Genomic DNA, 22,262 nt, shown 5'->3' on the forward strand with positions numbered 1-22,262 from the left:
CTTCTCTCCCTCCCTCCCCATCCATCCCCACTGAGAAGGCAAACAATTCAATACAGACAAAATATGTGTTGTTTTGCAAAAGACTTCCATAATAATCATGTTGTGTAATACCAACTACATTGCACTCTATCCTACTCTATCCCCCTTTATTTTTTTATTCCCTCATTTGACCTTGTCCCTTTCCAAAAGTATTTATTACTAGTTACTCCCTTCTCTCATTTGCCCTCCCTTCTGTCATTCCCCTCACCCCACTTGTCGCCTCCTCCCCTACTTTCTTGTGGTGTAAGATAGATTTCATACCAAATTTAGTGAGCATGTTATTCCTCCCTTAAGACATATGTAGAGAGCGTAGCTTCACTTTTCCCCTCTCCCCTTCTCCCTTCTCTCCTCCACTGAGCAATATTTTTCTTGTATCTTTTACGAGTTATAACCCGCCACATTTCATTTCTCCCTTTCTCTTCCCAGTATTTTCCTCCCTAACCCCTTCATTTTTATTTTTTGTGTAGATATCACCTCTTTTGATTCAATTCAACCTGTACTCTGTGTGTGTGTGTGTGTGTGTGTGTATGTAAGTACAATCCCTCCACCCACCCAAATACTGAGAAAGTCTCAAGAGTGACAAATATTATCTTTCAATGTAGGAATGTAAACAGTTCAGCTTTAGAAAGTCTTTTATGCTTTCTCTTTCCTGTTTACTTTTTCATGTTTCTCTTGATTCTTGTGTATGAGAGTCAAATTTTATCTTGAGTTCCGGCCTTTTCATCATGAATGCTTGAATGTCCTGTATATCATTGAATGAGCATTTATTCCTGTGAAGTATTATACTCAGTTTTGCAGGGTAGTTGATTCCTGATTTTAATCCTTGTTCCTTTGACTTTTGGAATATGTTATTCCAAGCCGTTTGATACCTTAATGTTGAAACTGACAGATCCTGTGTTATCCTGATTGTATTTCCATAATACTCAAAGTGTTTCTTTCTAGCTGTTTGTAGTATTTTCTCCTTGACCAGGGAACTCTGAAATTTATACACACACACACACACACACACACACACACACACAGTCTTCTGATTCTAGAATATCAGGACAGTTGTTCTTGATAATTTCTTGGAAGACAATGTCTAGGCTCTTTTTTTGATCATGGCTTTCAGGTAGTCCCGCAATTTTTAAACTGTCTCTCCTGAATCTTTTTTCAGGTGAGTTGTTTTTCTGATGAGATGTTTCACATTATCTTTTGTTTTTTCAAATTTTTGGTTTTGTTTTTTAACTGCTTGGTTTATCTCATAGTCATTCATTTTCCTGAACTCAATTCTCTCTTTCAACAAAGTATTTTGTTCAGTGACCTTTTGAAACTTCTCCTCCATTTGGCTAATTCTGCTTTTCAAAGCCTTTTTCTCTTTATCGGCTTTTTGGACTTCTTTTTCCAATTGAGTTTGTCTGTTTTTAAAGGCGTTGTTTCCCCCTGCATTTTTGTGGTTCTTTAGCAAGCTGCTAACTCACTTTTCAAGCTCTTCTACTGCCTGAGGCTAGTTTAAGTTCCCTTTGGAGGCCCTGGAGGCAGGGGCCTTGACTTCCTCTGACAGTACGCCTTGTTCTTCCTCATCTGAAAGGATGGAAGGAGATACCTGTTCACCAAAAAAGTAACCTTCTGTGGTCTTATTTTTTTCCCCTTTTTTGGACATAGTCCCAACCAGTTACTTGACTTCTGAATCTTTTGTCAAGAGCATGTTCCTATTGTCCCTCCTCTCCCCAGTGCCTTGTTCAAGGCTGATATTCGACTAAGCTGCTTGATTTCTCAGGGCTATTCAGCTCTGGTCTTTTCTTCAAGAATGTTTAAAAGTCCTCTATTTCATTGAATATATTTTTTTCTACTGAAGATTTACGCTCAGTTTTACTGGGTAGGTGATTCTTGGTTTTAATACTAATTCCTTTGCCCTTTGGAATATCTATTCACAGGCCTCTGATACCTTAATGTAGAAGCTCCTAGACCTCGTGCTATCCTTATTGTGTTTCCACAACAGTCAAATTGTTTCTTTCTGGCTACTTGCAATATTTTCTCCTTGAAGTGGGAGCTATGGAATTGGGTTACAATATTCCTAGAAGTTTTCCTTGTTGAATCTCTTTAAGGAAGCCATCAATGGTTTTTTTCAGTATCTATTTTACCCTCTGGTTGGGGCAGCTAGGTGGTGCAGTGGTTAGAGCACCATTGTAGGAGTCAGGAGGACCTGAATTCAAATATCACCTCAGACACTTGACACTCACTAGCTGTGTCACTTTAGGGAAATCACTTAATCCAATTGCCTCATTCTGAGTCATCTCCAGTCATCTTGCTGAATATCTGGTCACTGCATTCAGATAGCTCTGGAGGAGAAGTGGGGCTGTTGACCTGCACAGCCCTCCCTCCCTCAAAACAAAGTCAAGTGCAAATCATGTCATCATCTCTCTGATGGCATGGTCTTCTTCAGGAAAGAAGGACGAACACACACACTTTACCCTCTGGTTTTAGAATATCAAGGCAGTTTCCTTGATAATTTCTTGAAAGATGATATCTAGGCTCTGTTTTGATAATGGCTTTCAGGTAGACCCATAATCTTTAAATTGTGTCTCTTGGATTTATTTTCCAAGCTAGTTGTTTTCCCAATGAGATATTTCACATTGTGTGCTACATTTTCATTCCTTTGGTTTTGTTCTATAATTTCTTGATTTTTCACAAATTTGTTAGATTGTATCTGCTCCATTCTAATCTTCAAAGAATTAGTTTCTTCAGTGAGTTATTGGACCTCCTATTCCATTTTGTCAATTTGGCTTTTCTAAGGCATTCTTCTCCTCAATGGCTTTTTGGATCTCTTTTGCCTTTTTTCTTAGTCAATTTTTTAAGATGTTATTTCTTCACAATTTTGGGGCCCTCTTTAACAATCAGTTGACTCATTTTTCATGATTTTCTTTCATCATTCTTATTTCTTTTACCAATTTTTGCTCTCTTTATCTTACTTGATTTTCAAAATCCTTTTTAGTTCTTCCATGGTCAGAGACCAGGTTATATTTTTCTTGGAGATTTTGTTTGTAGGACCTTTAACTTTGTTGTTTTATTCTGTTTGTATATTTTAGTCTTCCTTGTCACCAAAGTAAGATTCTATAGTCTGATTCTTTCTCCAATTTTTGCTCATTTCCCCAGCCATTTACCTGAATTATGAGCTATTTATCAGGGCAGTTCTGTTTCTAGTGGGGCTTAGGAGTGTAGTGTCAGCTGTTTGATCCCCCCACAATTTGTGAGTGTAGAGCTCCAGAAACTGCCAGTGATGCTGCTGCTGCTGCTGTTACCATGGACTCCTCTGCCCACTTCACCTCCCTGGGGCTGGGACCATACTACTCTTCTCTTTGACACAGGTCCGACAGTTTCTTTCCACTGACCTGTCACTTTGTCCTCAGTGATTTAGGGTTGTGAACTCTGTAAACCACCACAGGTGCCAGAGATTCATTCATTCTTTCACCCCCCACCCCAGGGCTGTTAAGATCCCATCTGAGGCAGGCTGGACTGGTCTCTGCTCCCAGCACTGCACAATACATGCTTCCCTTCAACCTTCAAGGTTGTCTTGGGCTGGAGATTTGCTTCATTCTGTCATTCTGTGGGTTCTGCTGCTTCTGGTATCATGATAATTCCAATGTAAACAGTAATCATTTGTTAGTAGGTGTCTACATTATGTTAAGATATATCTGAATCCTTGTCAGTGGCATCTGTGACCTTCTGGCTCCTCAGACCATGGATGATCCATCAATTGCAGTCCAAAGACAATGAATTGGCAACATGGCATCATGGTGATTCCATAGTGTAGGGAGAGACAGATGACCTCAAAGCAGTCATAGGATATGGTCACTAGCAAATCAATCTCTACAAAGCAAGGAAGGAAGAAGACATAGCCAGTGCAGCCAAGAAGGAAGATGAACTGACTACTAGTCAAGGAATTTAAAATTAATTTACGAATCATAACTGAGATCTTGCAGATATTTCACCAAGATAAGTTACTTAGAAAAAATACATAGGAGAGTTAAAGTATAGGGCAGTAAAAAGTGAAACAATGGTGAAAATATTCCCCATCAGGGCTGCCAAGTAAATCAGCAGGAATAAAACAACGTGTAAAATATGCATCTTCTGTATGTCATGTGACCTGCAATACACCACTAACATAAGACTGAACTCTCCTTTCTACCCTTATGAAACATAGACTCTAATAACTGTCTAAGTCATATTCTAAGATGTGACTTGCATGACAAATTACATAGCAAGTACAATAAAAAATGGAAGTGAATGGGTGCATTTGAGATTGCAAAACTAAGTTCTTTTAATGTTTGATAGAAAAGGTCATGGGGAGGAAATGGAACACTATTTAATGAGGAACAACAACAACTCTGATTTCACGAGCGCCTCAACTCATTCCCTGGATTTCTTTTTTTTTTGTCTTTCACATAACTTTTTTTTTTATTTTTTAAAATTAATTAATTTATTTAACTTTTAACATTCATTTTAACAAAATTTTGGGTTCCAAATTTTCTCCCCTTTTGTCCCCTCCCCCCCAAACACCAAGCATTCTAATTGCCCCTATGAACAATCTGCTCTCTCTCTTCTATCATCCCTCTCTGCCCTTGTATCCAACTTCTCTTTTGTCCTGTAGGGCCAGATAACTTTCTATACCTCTTTACCTATATTTCTTATTTCCTAGTGGCAAGAACATTACTCGACAATTGTTCCTAAAACTTTGAGTTCCAACTTCTTAACCTCCCTCCCTCCCCACCCCTTCCCTTTGGAAGGCAAGCAATTCAATATAGGCCAAATCTGTGTAGTTTTGCAAATGACTTCCATAATAGTTGTGTTGTATAAGACTAACTATATTTCCCTCCATCCTATCCTGTCCCCCATTACTTCTATTCTCTTTTGATCCTGTCCCTCCCCATGAGTATCGACCTCATATCATCCCCCCCACCCTGCTTATCCCCTTATCCCCCACTTTCCTGTATTGTAAAATAGGTTTTCATACCAAAATGGGTGTGCATTTTATTCCTTCCTTTAGTCGAATGTGATGAGAGTAAACTTCATGTTTTTCTCTCACCTCCCCTCTTTATCCCTCCACTATAAGTCTTTTGCTTGCCTCTTTTATGAGAGATAATTTGCTCCATTCCATTTCTCCCTTTCTCCTCCCAATATATTTCTCTCACTGCTTAATTTCATTTTTTTAAGTTATGATCCCATCCTCTTCAATTCACTCTGTGGACTCTGTCTCTATGTGTGTGTGCATGTGCGTGTGCATGTGTGTGTGTGTGTAATCCCACCCAGTACCCAGATACTGAAAAGTTTCAAGAGTTACAAATATTGTCTTTCCATGTAGGAATGTAAACAGTTCAACTTTCATAAGTCCCTTATGACTTCTCTTTGCTGTTCACCTTTTCATGCTTCTCTTGATTCATGCGTTTGAAAATCAAATTTTCTTTTCAGCTCTGGTTTTTTCATCAAGAATGCTTGAAAGTCCTCTATTTCATTGAAAGACCATTTTTTCCCCTGAAGTGTTATACTCAGTTTTGCTGGGTAGGTGATTCTTGGTTTTAGTCCTAGTTCCTTTGACTTCTGAAATATCCTATTCCATGCCCTTTGATCCCTTAATGTAGAAGCTGCTAGATCTTGTGTTATCCTGATTGTATTTCCACAATACTTGAATTGTTTCTTTCTAGCTGCTTGCAATATTTTCTATTTCACCTGGGAATTCTGGTGTTCTGTGGATTCCTTGAATACTTATTTTGCCCTCTGGTTCTAGAATCTCAGGGCACTTTTCCTTGATAATTTCATGAAAGATGATGTCTAAGCTCTTTTTTTGATCATGGCTTTCAGGTAGGGCCATAATTTTTAAATTGTCTCTCCTGGATCTATTCTCCAGGTCAGTTGTTTTTACAATGAGATAGTTCACATTATCTTCCATTTTTTCATTCTTTTGGTTTTGTTTTGTGATTTCTTGGTTTCTCATAAAGTCATTAGCCTCCATCTGTTCCATTCTAATTTTGAAAGAACTATTTTCTTCAGTGAGCTTTTGAATCTCCTTTTCCATTTGGCTAATTCTGCTTTTGAAAGCATTCTTCTCCTCATTGGCTTCTTGAACCTCCTTTGCCAATTGAGTTAGCCTATTTTTCAGGGTGTTATTTTCTTCAGCATTTTTTTGGGTCTCCTTTAGCAGGGTGCTGATCTGCTGTTCATACTTTGCTTACATGTCTTTGGTTACTCTTTCCAGTTTTTCCTCCAGTCCGCTAACATAATTTTCAAAATTTTCTGAGCTCTTTTTGAGCTTTTCCATGGTCTGATCCCATTGAGTGGGCTGGGATACAGAAGCACTGACTTCCGTGTCTTTCCCTGATGGTGAGCACCGCTCTTCCTCATCAGAAAGGAGGGGAGGAGAAACCTGTTCACCAAGAAAGTAACCCTCTATAGTCTTGGTTTTTTTCCCTTTTCTGGGCATTTTCTGAGCCAGTGACTTGACTTCTGAATATTCTTCTCATACCCACCTCACCTCCGGATCCTCCCATCCAGTGCTTGGGGTCTGAGACTCAAATGCTGCTTCCACGCCTCAGGGCTTTGGGCAGGGGCAGGGCTGCTATTCAGTGTGATATCAAGTTCAGCTGCCTGGGTGGGGGCAGGACCACCTCACGGGCTCAGTTCCCTCAAGGGGTTTATGCAGAGACCTTCAACAATGGATCTGGGTTCCTGCCTGCTTGGGGAGCCCAGGTCTGCTCCCACCTCCGCTGTTGCCTCCCGAGGGGGCCTGAGTTATGGGGGCACCCCACTCCCCTCTCGACCCACCAAAGAGACCTTCTCACCGACCCCTGTCACCTGTGGGTGGAGGGACCCGCGCAGCTGCTGGAGATCCTGTCCCTGAGGCCCACTCGGATCTGCTCCTCTCAGTGCCGTGGCCACGGCAGGGCTGTGCTTGGCTCCACGTCCGCAGCGCGACAGACCTTTTGCGAGAGGTTTGCAGGTCCCTCTGGAACAGAAATCTCCTTCGCTCCACTGTTCTGTGGCCTCTGCTGCTCCAGAATTTGCCGTGAGTTACTTTATACAGATGTTCTATGGCTTGTGGGTTTGGTGCTATGTGTATGTGCGTCTTTCTACTCCACCATCTTCCATAATATGCTTTTAACAAAAAGCAATCTACTAACATATATATATATATATATATATATGTATATATATATATATATATATACATATATGTATGTATATATATATATATATACACATATATGTATATATATATATATATATATTTGTGTGTGTGTGAATGTGTGTATGTATATGTATATGTATACCTGTACACTTTAAAAAGAAGATGATTTCAAGCTAAATGACAAAGGAAAATAAGATGTACTGATTCCTTTGAATGCCTTGGACTTTTTGACTCTTTGACTCATATCTCAAGTCACCAAAAATTACATACTTCACAAATAGGGAAACATAAACTAAATAACATGTTATTAAGAAAACACAGGAAAAGACTGTCCTAGTAGTATATCTTAATTTATAGGTCTTGATTATTTTTCCTTAGAGAAATGAATGCATCAGAATTTATTAATTAAATTAATACTGTCAGGGTCCTGGACATAAATTTGAAGAAGCAAGATGTGCAATTTACTGGATGCAAAATTCTTTACTGCACATCCTTAGAGATTATCAGTGGACAGTAGAGGAAAATGAAAGATATGATCAAAAACACTTTTAATCAGCTACAAAAACTAACAAAAATTTATAAGAAATTGATTCTTTAAAGAATTTTACAAAAATTTATGGATGTTTTGCTTGAAGACAGTATCTCCTAGTCTCATTATTCTCGAGGAAAAGTTTAAAGGATTTATAACAACCAATTATCGCCATGCCTTTGAGTAAATCCAAAGGAAAGAGTTCTATATTTGGAATCTGAAGATCTGATAAAACAAACCTTCTTTGCCTCACACTAGCTGTGCCAACCCAAGATGCTCCTGTGCTTCTCTGGGGGCCCTCTGTAATTAAGGAAACTGGGTATATCCCCTCTAAAATTCCATGTGGCTCTGTGTTTATAATCCAGTCATTTAATTTTATAGATCCCTTCGAATAGTCAGAAATTCACTTCCCTCAGAAACTCGGCAATTTTTCTGTTGTGTATTACAGAGCTTCTGACCATTCAATAGTATGGATGGGGAACTTGTGCTCTCAAGGTCATATATGACCCTCAAGGTCATTAACTGCAGCCCTTTAACTGAATCCAAAATTCACAGAAGAATCCCCTTAATCAAAGAACTTGCTGTAGACAACTTTGACTCAGTGAAAAGGCGGCACCGAAGGACCTTGAAGGCTTCATGTGCCCTCAAAGCAGCAGATTCCTGACACTTGGAGTAGCTAGTGTCAGGATCCATAATAATCTCAGTGAAAATTTAAATTTTAGCTAGCATAGTATATCTGGGAATATAAAATATTCAGCAGATGTCCTAGTTATACATCTCTCTAATATCTATCTTTATGCATGTATATAGAAAAATTTTGTATTGGGATATGATGGTATCTTGCAAAAGAAAATCAGTCTGGGGATTGTAGTGGTGTGTGTTTGTGTGTGTATGGATGTGTGTCTATGTGTCTGTGTGTGGGTTTGGGTGTGTGGGGGGTGGCAAGTCAGGAGTGCAGGTCCTGTTGAACAATTCAGTGAGCCACAATTTGTACAGTGTGGTAAATATTTAAAATTTTTTGGATTGAATGTGGTTGCAGTAGAATAGTAAGTCAAATTATAGCTTTTTACAATGTTCTGATTGCCTCTCTAGCCTGGTAAAAATAGATTTATGTTCATAGCCTTTCTATGTAGTAAAGTGCTTCTGTGCTCTACTTTAGAATTTGGTATCCTTTACTCATATTTTTTCTAGCTCCCCAGGAATTTAATGAATTTTAGGACCCCAGAAGTCACGAGCAATTGCACAATCATCATGGAATTCTTCCTTACTGAGTTTTCCAGCATCAGAGAGCTGCAAGTCTTACATGTTCTTCTTTTCCTGATGATATATATTTCATCTCTGATGGGAAATCTCCTCACTATTGCTGCCATTGTCAGTGACTCACACCTTCATTCCCTAATGCATTCTTTTCTGAGTAACTTATCCTTCTTGGATGTTGGCTGCATCTCAGCCACTCTTCCCAAATTCATTGTAAAATCTTTGACAGGCAATCGGTGTATTTCTCTCTATGACTGTGCTGCCCAAATTTTCTTCTTTATCTTTTTTGTTGCAGCAGCATATGGTTTCCTTGTGGCTATATCCTATGACCACTTTGTGGCCATCTGCCACACTTTACACTATGAAGTCACCATGAGCCTATTGTTCTGTCTTTGGGTGGCAATTGGTTCATTTCTCAGTGGGCTCCTCTATTCAGCTCTGCATACTGGGAAAATGTTCCGTTTGACTTTCTCAGGATCCAATATGATCCATCAGTTTTGTTTTTATGATGTCCCTCGTATTTGAAGGTCTCATCTTCTGAGGTTCATGTTACTGAGTACGTTCTTCTTGCCACCAGTTCTAGTTTATTTCTATTCTGCTTTGGTTTTGTAATTATATCCTATATTTATGTCTTCTCTACTGTACGTAGAATGCCTTCTGTGAAAGGACCTTGCAAAGCTTTATCTACTTGTTCACCACAAGTGGTTATCCTCTTCTTATTCCTTCTTGCTGGCATGGTCACAGTCTTGGGTCCAATATCAGACACTTCCCCAGTTCAGAATCTTCTGATATCAGTGACCTATACAATACTGCCTCCATTCATGAATCCTATTATTTATAGTCGGGAAACATCAAAATCAAGGTGGTACTGGGTAGGGTAATCAAAATGACCTTTTGTTCTCAAGGAAATGTTAATCTTTGAAAAAATCAAAAATTAAGGAAAGGTAAGAATAAGATATTGCATGTACAAGGTAACAAAAAAGCATAAAATGAAATTAATAGTCAATGATTTCAGTACAAATAAAAAATAAAAACACTCAGCTATTCAATTTCCGCAATTATTTCATTCCAAATACAAGTTATTCACTAAATTTTTAATTATCATTTAGATGCATACAAAGTTACCATATAGATATTTACCTTGGTTTATTAATTTATTTGGTTATGGACGTGATACTGAGGACTGAATTATGTATATAAGTGAAAGGAAGATTCATTGTTTTCATAGGCAACACAATTTCCTTGCATGATCCTCGCTAATAATCGCTTCGTCTTCCAAGGATTTGGCTTTGGATTATCATCTAGATGTCTTCATACCTACTCGTTAAATACTAAAAATTTCTGTTACCACCTTTAGCTGTTTAAAATGTGCTTCTACTTCAAAGTTCCGTTCATTTGTTACCACCTTCATGGAGCTTTCCATGAGTCCCTTGAATATGGTCATTTAAAATTCATTTGCTAAAACTCTTTTTGCATTTCATATTTGTACTTGTGCAATAGGGATTGCGAATCATTCAAGGACTTCCCTTACTGTGAGCATGGTGTTATTTTTTTTTAATTTTAAATTTTTTAACACATGTTATAATAGATAAAACAATTTAAACTTTTGGTCAGGTGATACTTCTTTATAAGCATTTACAATATGGACCACAAAAGAATTTGTTTTAAACATTAACCGAGACACAAATAATATTCAAGTTGCTAACTTCACAAGTTCTTGACCTAATTGTCTCCACAGCATTGCTAAGAATTAAAGGACCTTAACTTATTGCTTGTTGTTGGTCTAAAGTCCTATGCCTAATAGCTTAATTTTAGACTTAACTTCGGATGCTACCCTACCAATAACCTATAATTGAATAGATCTGGTATTAAACTTGCAAACCTTTTCACTACAGGAAATTGCCACCAAGAGTAGGAACATTGCAGGGATACAATATCTCCCCAACTCCGTGTCAGTTCCAGGCAGGATTAGATTATCTACTTGCATTCAGTCAGGCTTAAGGTCTGTCAGGTGTCAGTGGGGAAATTGAGTCAGGAGAATCCTACTTCAGCCCAGGCTGAACAGCCGATCTCCCGCCCTTCCCATGAGATCACCTTTTGCAGTTCATACCAGCATCTCACCAGCTTACTGACACCATGGGCAGAAGGCTCAGACCGCCTTTCTTGCTCCCCATACCTGGAGTTAGACTCAGAAGAACAGTCACTTAATAATCCCATAGCATCTAAAAAAATGGCAAGTTCCAATAACCAGGTTTCAAATATGATTATAATTTTCACTTTGGCTAGTGAACATCTTTTAAGGCAAGTCTTAAGTGGCTTACATGCCTTTCTATACATGTTCTAATTCCTGATTAAATAGCAATCATAAAATCAAATTTACCATTAAAACCTTATTTTTTCCATCAATGCCAAATTCTACCCCAGGTTACCTTCCTCTAGGAAATTTAGACTGAAATTCTTTTCCCCAAACTAAAGATGTCACTGATTTATTCTCAGTAATTAATTCAGTCAATTGTTTTGATACTAATTGCTTTTACCTCACTTTGTAACATGGCCAATTTTTCTCCTCATCACTCCCCTCCCCCCACTTCCTAAAACCTTGCATTCTGATTACTCCTTCCCTCAATGTACCCTCCCTTCCATCACACCCCACCCTTCCCTTATCCTCATCTTCTTTCTTTTATTGTAGGGCAAGATAAATTTCTATACCCCATTCCCGGTAGTTCTTATTTCCCGATTATATGCAATAAAAATTCTCAACATTCGTTTCTAATACTTTGAATTCCAGCTTCTCTCCCTCCCCCCTCCCTCCTCAGCCCCACTGAGAATGGAAGAAATTCAATACATATTAAATATATGTTCTTTTGCAAAAGACTTCCATAATGATCATGCTGTGTAGTACTAATTATACTGCCCTCTATGCTATTCTATTCTCCCTTATTGTTTCCCCTACAATTGACCTTGTCCCTTCTTGAAAGTCTTTATTTCTAGCGACTCCTTTCTCCCATTTGCCCTCCCTTATAACAATCCCCTCACCCCACTTGTCACCTCTTCTACTTCTTTCCTGTGGTGTGATATAAATTTTCATATCAAATTTAGTGAGCATGTTATTCCCTCCTTCAACCACATGTGGAGAGAGTAGCTTTATTCCCCCCCTCCCCTTCTCCCTTATCTCCTCCGTTGAGTAAGATTTTTCTTATCTCTTTTATGAGTTATAGCCTGCCCCATTCCATTTCTCCTTTTCTCTTCCCGGAATTTTCCTCCTTCACCCCTTAATTTTTTGTTTTGCTTTATTTTTTTGTGTGGATATCATCTCTTCTGATATAACACACCTGGTACTCTCTATCTATCTATGTGTATGTGTGTGTGTCTGTGTGTGTGTGTGTGTGTATACAATCTCTCCATCTATCCAAATACTGAGAAATGATTCAAGAGTTAAAAATATTTTCTTTCCATGTAGTAATGTAAACGGTTCTGCTTTAGAGAGTCTTTTAAGATTTTTCCTTCCTGTTTACCTTTACATGCTTCTTTTGATTCTTGTCTTGGGAAGTCAAATTTTTCTATACACATTTGGTCTTTTCTTCAACAAGAATGATTGAAAGTCGTATATATATATACATACATACATACATACATACATATATCTGTATGTATGTGTACATATATATATATATATAATGGAATGACCATTTTTTCCCTTGAAGTATTATACTCAGATTTGCTGGGTAGGTGATTCTTGGTTTCAATTCCAGTTCCTTTGACTTCTGAAATACCACATTCCAAGCCCTTCAATCCCTTAATGTTGAAGCTGCTAGATCCTGTGTTATCCTGATTGTATTTCCACAGTACTCAAATTGTTTCTTTCTCGCTGCTACCAGTATTTTCTCCTTGATCTGGAAACTCTGAAATTTCACCACAGTATTCCTAGGAGTTTCTCTGTTCCGGTTTCTTTCAGGAGGTGATGGGTGGATTCTTTCAATATTATTTTGCCCTCTGATTCTAGAACATCAGGGCAGTTTTCCTTGATAGTTTCATGGAAGATAATATCTAGGCTTTTTATTTGGTTATGGCTTTCAGGTAGTCCTATAATTTTAGTTTTATTTCTCCCAGATCTATTTTCAAGGTCAGTTGTTTTTCCAATGAGTTGTTTCACATTATCTTCTATTTTTTTAAGTTTTGGTTTTGTTTACTAACTGCTTGATTTAACTCATAGTCATTCGTTTCCCTGAACTTAATTCTCTCTTTCAATGACTTATTTTGTTCAGTGCGCTTTTGAACCCTTTGGATAATTCTGCTTTTTAAAACCTCCTTCTTCTCGTTGACTTTTTGAACCTCTTTTACCAATTGAGTTAGCTTCTTTTTACAGTTTCTATTTTCTTGAGCATTTTTTTTGTTCTCCTTCGTAAGCTGATAACTTGTTTTTTAAGGTCTTCTATTGCCTGAGCCCAATTTAAGTTATGTTTGGAGGCAGGGGCCTTGACTTCCTCTGACAGTATGCCTTTCTCTTCCTCATCTGAAAGGATGGAAAGAGACACCTCTTCCTCAAGAAAGTAAGCTTCTATGGTCTTATTTTTTCCCCTTGTTTGGCATTTTCCCAGCTAGTTACTTGACTTCTGAGTTAGCTCTCCACAACCATCTTGCCTCCTGTTCTGCCAAGCCAGAACTTGGGGACTGAGATTCAAACGATATAAAATATATATATATATATATATATATATATATATATATATATATATATATATATATATATATATATATATATATATATATATATGTATATATATATAATGTATTATTGTCAGGCTTTGATCTATGTCCAGTTTCTACCACACTGCTATACAGTTTCGCCAGCAATTTTTGTCGAACAGTGGGTTCTTTTCCCAGAAGCTGGAATCTTTGGCTTTCTCAAACAGTAGATTGGTACATTCATTGTCTATTGTGTCTTGTGTACCTATATTATTACCCTGGTCGGGTCTACTCCTCTCTGTCTTAGCCAGCAGCAAATGGTTTTGATGAATGCTGCTTTGTAATACAATTTGAGATCTGGAAGTACTACCAGACTCCTCTTGCATTTTTTTTAATTAGGTCACTTGATTTTCTGGACCTTTTCTTCTTCCAGATGAATTGTGATTCTATCTCTATCTTTTCTACCTCTCGAAAATAGTTATCTGGTAGTTTGATAGGTATTACACTGAAGAAATAATGTAATTTCAGTTGAATTGTCATTTTATTATATTGACTCAGCCTATTCATGCATGAGCAACTGATGCTTTAATACCCACTGAGATCTGACTTCATTTGTGCAAAAAATGTTTTGTCATTGTGTTCATATAGTCCCTGGTTTTCTTCTGACAGGTAGAATCCCAGATATATTACAGTGAATACTGTAGCTTTCAGTGGGAGAAGGTAGAGAAGTAGGAACTCAAAGTTTGAAGAACGTATTTTGCAGAATTGTTTTTGCATACAACTGGGAAAAAGGACATAAAGGGAAGATAATGGAGTACAGAAATTTATCTTGCCCTACAAGACAAGGGAGAGGACAGGGACAAGGGAATGTAGGGGTATGATAGAAGGGAGGGTATATTGAGTGAAGGGGTAATGAGGATGTTCAGTGTTTTGGGGTGGGGTTGGGGAGACATGGGGAGTAAATTGGGAACTCAAAATTTTGTGGAAATAAATGTTGAAAACTAAAAATAAATAAACATTTGAAATCAATGAATGAATGAATGAATGAATGAATGAATAAAAGCTGCAGCTTACCTGACCCTGAGGTGGCTGTTGTGAGAAAACACAGGCCAGGTGAAATCTTTCCAGATTTCCCAGGAGTTACCAGAGAGGTAGCTGCCTTAAGTGTGTGGGAGGAGTGGTCTGGCCACAGAAGATCTCCTCTGTTGAACTAGAGCATAGGAACACTCGGTGGTTGGTGAAGGTGTCTGCACTACTGTCTTCCATATTCCCCTGGGGTGCTGAGGCATGTATGGATTCCTGGTGTTGGTTTGTGGACTCCAACCCACTGGGGTTCCACATTTCTTCCTTGTTCACTGAGGTCCTTCATGATTTCTTAGAAGATATTGTCCAGGTCCTTTTTTTGCACCATGGCTTTCTGTTAGACCAAGAATTCTTGCATTTTCTCTCCTGGATATATTTTCCAGGTTAGTTCCAGAACACCTACAGTACTGGTCCCCTTCAGCCTCAGCAAGAGGAACCTCACAGGCTAAGAGACTGTTTTCCACTTTGGCTGATCCCACTGTTCCAGGATTTGTCCTAGGGAATTATCTTAAGGGTTTTTCAAAGGTCAGCAAAGGGAAGGGTAGAGCATTTAACAATCACTCCTCCATCTTGGCTCCTAGAAGTTCAAGTAGGTAACTTATAGACTTTGAATCTGTGGACTGAGAGTCACAGGAGTGACTGCTGCTGTTACCAAGGATTCTGTACATCTCTCTCCCTCACTTACACTGGACTCCTTTTCTGGGCTGATATGTTGGAGCATTCGCATAGCTTCTTCAGTTTCAGTCCACCCAGGTGCTCCACTATGGTGTGTTCTTTGCTGGTGCAGCATGTGCACTCTGCGCTCCCCCAGCCCCATGTTAGAGATTCTTCCGGTCGAACTTCCAGACTGTCCTGCGTTGGAAATCTGCCACACTCTATCTCACAGTGGATTCTGCCACTCTCAAATTGGTTCAGGATAATAGTAACAGGGCAGCAGAGCCAAGATAGTAGAGTGAAAGGAATGACTCACCTAAGCTCTTGGAAAAACTCCTTTCAATACCTTTGAAAGGAGAATCTGGCCAAATTTTGGAGGTGCGGAATCCAGTGGGAGACAGACTGTGGCAGATTTGGAGCCCAGGACAGACTGGAAAGTACACAGGAAGGATCCGCTCTGCGGGGGTGAACCCACAGGGCACAGTGCAGGGTGGCCAGCACAGTGGAGTGGAAGGCCCCCGGGAAACCTGATAGCAGCAGGCAGAACGGGCTGAGCTGCAGCCATGTTTAGGAGACCAGTGAAGCCAAGCCAGTGAGAGCTACTGAGTGCCAGATATCAGCAAAGCAGCTCCTGAGACTTTCAGCCCTCAGATCAAACAAGGTTAAGTCACCTACTTGAACTCCTGGGAGCCAGGATGGCAGAGTGGCCAGAAAATGCTTTCTCCTCCCACCCTGACGACTGTGAAAGAACCATAAAATATTTCCCCAGAAAAATCCTGAAGCAGTGGGAACAGCAAAGGGTGCAAATAGTCTCATAACACCTGAGGCTAGGAACGTAGCTGAAGGGGATTTCTCCTACTGTGGCAGAGGCAAACCAGGAGGTCAGAGGACCCAGGGCAGAGAAAATTCTCACTGGGACCCAGGCGAGCCTCAGCACTGTCAGAAGGGCCCCAGAAGGGGTAGGAACTCAGATTAGCATCTAGGAGTGACTTAGCACTCCAGGGGAAAACGGGAAGACAATACGGCAGCTGTGATCACCATCCCTTGAGCTTGCCTTTGCCTCAGTGCAGCTGAGGAGACCTTCTGTGACCAGACCACACCTCCCCCACACTTAAGGAGCTAACCTCAGGGCTGATCTGGGATACACAAAGCAAAAACTTGCTCTTAGCTTTTTCACAAGTCAGCTCAACACCAAGTTGTGCAGCTTCTAACTGAAAGAACTAGAAGCCACAACACACAATCAATATCATGAACAAGGAAAAGGAGAAGGGCAAAAATCATACAATCTTTCTATGGGAATAAGGACCAAAACACAAATATCAAAGAGGTCAATACTGGGGCTGTACTTCCTTCTGACACTTCAGAATGATCTATAAACAACTCGCATGCACAAACAACTCTCCTGGAACACCTGAAGAAAGAAATAGAAGAAAACTGGCCAATGATTTTAAAATGATAAAAAAAGAATTCACTGATAAGAACATCTCCTTGAAAAGGAAAATTGAAAAAATGGAAAAGGAATACAAAATTAACTGGAGAAAATAACTCCCTAAAAGGAAAAGTTAGTCAAATGGAAAAGGAAGAGCAAAATCAAACTGGGAAAATTGGGCAAATGGAAAAAGAAGCACAAAAATTAACTGGAGAAAATAACTCCTTCAAAGGAAAAATTACACAGATGGAAAAGGAGATGCCAAAGTTAACTGAACAAAACAATTCGATAAACATTACAATTGGGCCAGTAGAAACTAATGACTCAATGAGACAGCAAGAATCAGTCACCAAAATCTAAAGAATGAAAAGATAGAAGAAAATGTAAAATATCTACCCAGAAAAACAACTGACCTGGAAAATAGATCCAGGAGAGACAATTTAAGAATTCTTGGCCTGCCAGAGAGCCATGATGAAAAAAAGAGCTTGGACAGTATCTTCCAAGAAATCATCAAGGAAAACTGCCCAGAAGTGCTAGATCCAGAGGTCAAAATAGTCATCGAAAGAATCCACCGTTCCCTTCCCGAAAGGGATCCCAAACTCAAAACCCCAAGAAATATCGTGGCCATATTCCACAACTATCAAGCGAAGGAGAAAATACTACAGGCAGCCAGAAAGAAACAATTCAAATATGGAGGAGCTACAATCGGGATCACACAGGACCCTGCAGCTTCTACAATAAAAGATCGAAGGAATTGGAGCCCAATATTCCCTAAAGCAAAGAATCAGGGATTACAACCAAGGATCAACTACCCAGCACAGTTCAGCATAACATTTCAGGAAAAGAGACCACCATTCAACGAAGTGAAAGATTTCCAGACCTTCCTGACAAAAACACCCTAAAGTAATAGACAATTTGATATTCAAATACAGGTCTCAAGAGAAGCATAAAAAGGTAAAGGGGGAGGAAGGGGGGAACAAAAAACTTGTTACTCAATTTGGGCAAACTGTTTACCTCCCTATGAGGGAAGATGATATCTGTTAATCTTGATAATTGTGCATCTATTATGAAATATCAAAGGGATATACGCAGAGGGAACGGGCATAAAGTAAATGATGTCATGTTAATAATATGATTGAAGTATGCCCAAGGGATTCTAAGAGGAGATGTGAAAAGGAGGAAGGAGAAAATGGTAAATTACATCACAGTAAGAACTACAAAAGTATAGTAGAGGGAAAGAGGGGAGGGTGATGAGCATTGTTTGAGAGGTACTCTCATCTGATTTGTTTCAAGGAGGGAACAATAACCTGAAGTAGATCATCCTAACTAGCTCCAGAGGCAGTAGGAAGGGAAGGGGGAAGAAACGGGAGGGAAGATAAAAGGGAGGGAAGAAGCAGTAAGGGTAAAGGAGAGTAAAAGTGAGTGGGGTCAAAAGAAGGAAGGGAAGCCTGCAGGAGGAGGTGGTGAAAAGTCAAATTTATTCAGATTCTCCTTTCAGATACATCTGAAGGAATTTCTGGTACAGCATAGGTGAGTACACACTCTTCTTCTCCCATCTTGCACAACAGCCCCCTCAGATTCTATTAAAAAGCAGCAATCATCCAAACCACTTGGTACTGGCTAAGAAATAGTTGGTTAGGCATAGGTTAGGTACACAAGAGACATTAATAAATGCTTATAGGATCCTATTGTTTGAGAAACCCAAGGATTCCAGCTTCTGGGATACAAACTCACTGTTTGGCAAACCTGCTGGGAAAACTGGAAAATAGCGTGGCAGAAACTGGGCCATATGCCCGAAAAAAAAGTCCAAATGGTTCACGATCAAGCTATAAAGGCTGATACTATATAAAAATATCAGGGAGCAAGGAATAGATTTTTTGTCAATTGAAGGAGAATGGAGACATTTATGACCAAATAAGAGGTAGAGAATATTATGAAATGCAAAATGCATAACGCTGATTACACTAAATTTAAAAAGTTTTGCACAAAAATAGCCAATGCGCCCAAATTAGGAAGGAAGCAAAAAGCTGGGAATTTTTACGAATATTGCCTGGACAAAGACCTCATTTCTAAAATATATAGAAAACTGATTCAAGTTGAGAAGAATACAAGGCCTTCCCCAACTGATAAATGGTCAAACGAAATGAACAGGTACTTTTCAAAGGAAGAAATTAACGTTATGTATGGTGCCAGGAAAAATGCCCTAAATCATTCTTGGTTAGAGAGATGATTATCAAAACAACACGAATTTAACTCTCCGTTGATGTACTAAGATGTTAGCAATCAGCAGCAGGAACTCACATATGTCGCACCAGTGTTCTCCAGTATACAAAATTGAAGGAAAAATACATCTGAAAGTAAACTTGTCTTCTTTTGTAATTAAAAATGACAATTAATTTAGCAATTGTATCTCAATAAGAAGTAAACCTGTCTTATCTATTATTTCTTAAATAGAAACTACATTATAACGTTCAACAATAGAAAATTAAATTGTTCTAGCCAATTGAGTGGTCTCTAGAATACCTGCAACGACTAATAATTTGAGGGACACTGTTAAAAATATAGTGAAATAAACGTTTTTAATAAAGGATTGTACAAACATATTTTCATACATATACACATGGTGCATATTAAAACATGACACAACATATTTTCTAAGTCAAGATTTTTTTCACATTTGTATATTCAATGGAAAAGCAGTAAACATTGTTAAACATAGTTCATTTGACAAATAAACATTATTTCTTCCTTTAAACTAAGCGTATTTCTGGATGCTGATTCATCTTTGATATTCTGAAGGATTTTTTAGTCTCTTGTGTACTGGAGAAGTCCGTCAAGGTTTGTAATCAAAGTTTTTCAGTAGCTGCTGGGAAAGGAAAGAAGGAAAATCAATTGACCTTATATATATAGTACGTATATATGAGTTTATGCATACACATACCACATATATCTATGTGTGTAATGCTTTAATTTTACTTGGGTTAAAAGATTCATTATGTGAAGAATTCTGTGTGTGAGAAGCATGAATATTGTCACTGGTCCAACTTAGCCTAAAAGTGTCCTGAGCCCTTTAAAGTAAAGGAAGTTGGTCATGGTGTCATAGGCAGCATGTATCTTATCATAGGGATGAGTTGAACTCAAGCTCTCGGGGAAGTCATCTACCATACAAGGTGTCTTCAAGTACAAACACAATGCTTTCAATGTTTCAAGTGCTATAATAAAGTCAATCTTTTTATTACACTTAAGATGTGTGTTGATTTGATTTCACCAAATTGTTACTATGATCTTGCTTTTAAATTTTTGCTGGAGAAACCACTATATAAGTAACAATTATGATGATGTTCATGGAAGCCTCTTTACTTATGCTCATGTTGAACTTTACTTCCTACTTAAGTATGCTGATGTTTGCTTTTGAGTTCATCACACAATCAATCTTGCCAATAATTTGATTTGCCTATTTCAAGAAAATGAGAACCACAATAGCAGTTAGCGGCAACTTCTTTGTATCTTTTGGTTAGACTGATAACCAGGGCGTCAGTAAAAATTTTGCTTTGATTTTCAGTACTGTTGGTCATGGGACAAAGAGTATCAATTGAGATACTAACAATTATATTGATATTTGTAAACGGTTTTTCAATCCTGGCATTCTTAGAACCGTTTGCCCCCTCTCTCCTCACCCTCATCAAATCATCGTAGAATCACAGGATTAAACAGAATAATAGAATCTCAGGATTGAATATGACTTCAATAGCTTTCTAATCCAGACAGTCCTTGATCCTCTATCATCTTGATGACATTCGCCCAATGTGACTCATTTCTTATTTGAAGATCAGAAGGTGCTACCCAGAACTCAGCACTATTCTTCGTTCTGTTTCATGGGATATGGTGTCCAAATGTTAATAACTTGCTGACCAGGCTTCGGCATCTGAGTCTCTCTGTAATTGCCCAGGCTTCTCTTCTGGAAACAGACACAAGAGGGCTTGTGCCACCTTTCTAGCTTATTGGAAAGAAGCTGCTAAATCTTGCACTTCACCTGCAGAGAAGAATCCCTGGTTGCTTCAAAGTGATGAAGAAGAGGGATGTGGAAATGAAACAGCACCTCTGTGGAAGTTTTCCACCATATTTCAAAATCAGGTATAGTATCTAAATATAACATTTTATTTGTGAGCAGTTAGGACATACTTTCACTAAGTTCCCTAGTTGTATTTTCTTCCAACTCCTGTCGCATCTGAAGTCAAATGAAAACACAAGTCAGAACAGTGAGGTAAATGAGGAAAAAGGAAGTCAAGATAATACACAGAACTCAAAAAACCTTATAAAGAATGCATACATCCAAAGAAATGACTAATAAAATTAAGACCTCAGTATATTTGACTTTAGTCATTCAACAGAAAAGCTATTGACCTAATAAATTAATACTATTACGAACACAATCAAGAATTTCTCACTATTAAATGCAAAGAGACATGAACATTTTGAGTACAGTACTCATGTCTCAGGTTGGGAATACAATTTTCTCTATGTTAAGCAAATTGTGCCCTCTTTATTTCCATTGGATCAATATAACATTTTTCTTTAAAAATAAAATGAATTTCATATCCTATCCTTTAAAATACTTAATTTCAAACATTAAAATTGTTTTCATTAAGTTTCAGTCTAAGGACAAAATGATCCCTAAGTAGTCCTTAAGAGAAAAGAAAATTCCTGGAAATGATGAAATACAATACACTATCGCCAAGGAAGGGCATAGAGTACTAAATGAAAGCAGCTCCTGCATTGTCTGTTACATTCGAATTATTTCTTTATCCAGGCAGACACTGATTTCATTTGAGTTTCAAAATACATGCTTTGTCGTTGTGCAGATTTTAGAAACCACGCTAAGATAAATTCTACTTCCATCTTTAACTTGTAAAGAAGGAAGGAAAGATTGTTTCCTCATTCATTACTTCAATTCTTAAAACCACTTCATAGATACAGGAAGAGAAGATGAAATGGGAAATCACTGTTGATAAAGATTAAAGTGGTATAGTTTCCCTTTCAGAAGAGAAATGAAATAGTTTGAATAGTATAGAAAGATATGAGGTCAATCTTACAACATACACATACACCATTATTTGGACATTTTGTTTCTATTGAGTGTGACCTGGGGTGGAGTATGCGGAGTTCTCATGTTCTATAATTTTGTGCTTCCAATCATATAGCCACTCTCGTTATTAGTTTTTTTGTTCTGTGTTGTGCAAATGTGAAGTTCAAGATGGGTTTGTGGGAATTATTTGGTATTTACTTAAGAAATGATAATGTCTGTTGCCTACACAAGGGTCAAGAATGCCCTTTGGGCTGAACGTAAGGTTAATGTAAGGTTAATGGATCATGGGGGAAGAATTCAAGACCTCCCCATCCATTAATAGGCCTCAGACATGTTT

The sequence above is a fragment of the Notamacropus eugenii genome, chromosome 2, assembly GCF_028372415.1.
Source record: "Notamacropus eugenii isolate mMacEug1 chromosome 2, mMacEug1.pri_v2, whole genome shotgun sequence".
NCBI lineage: Eukaryota > Metazoa > Chordata > Mammalia > Diprotodontia > Macropodidae > Notamacropus > Notamacropus eugenii.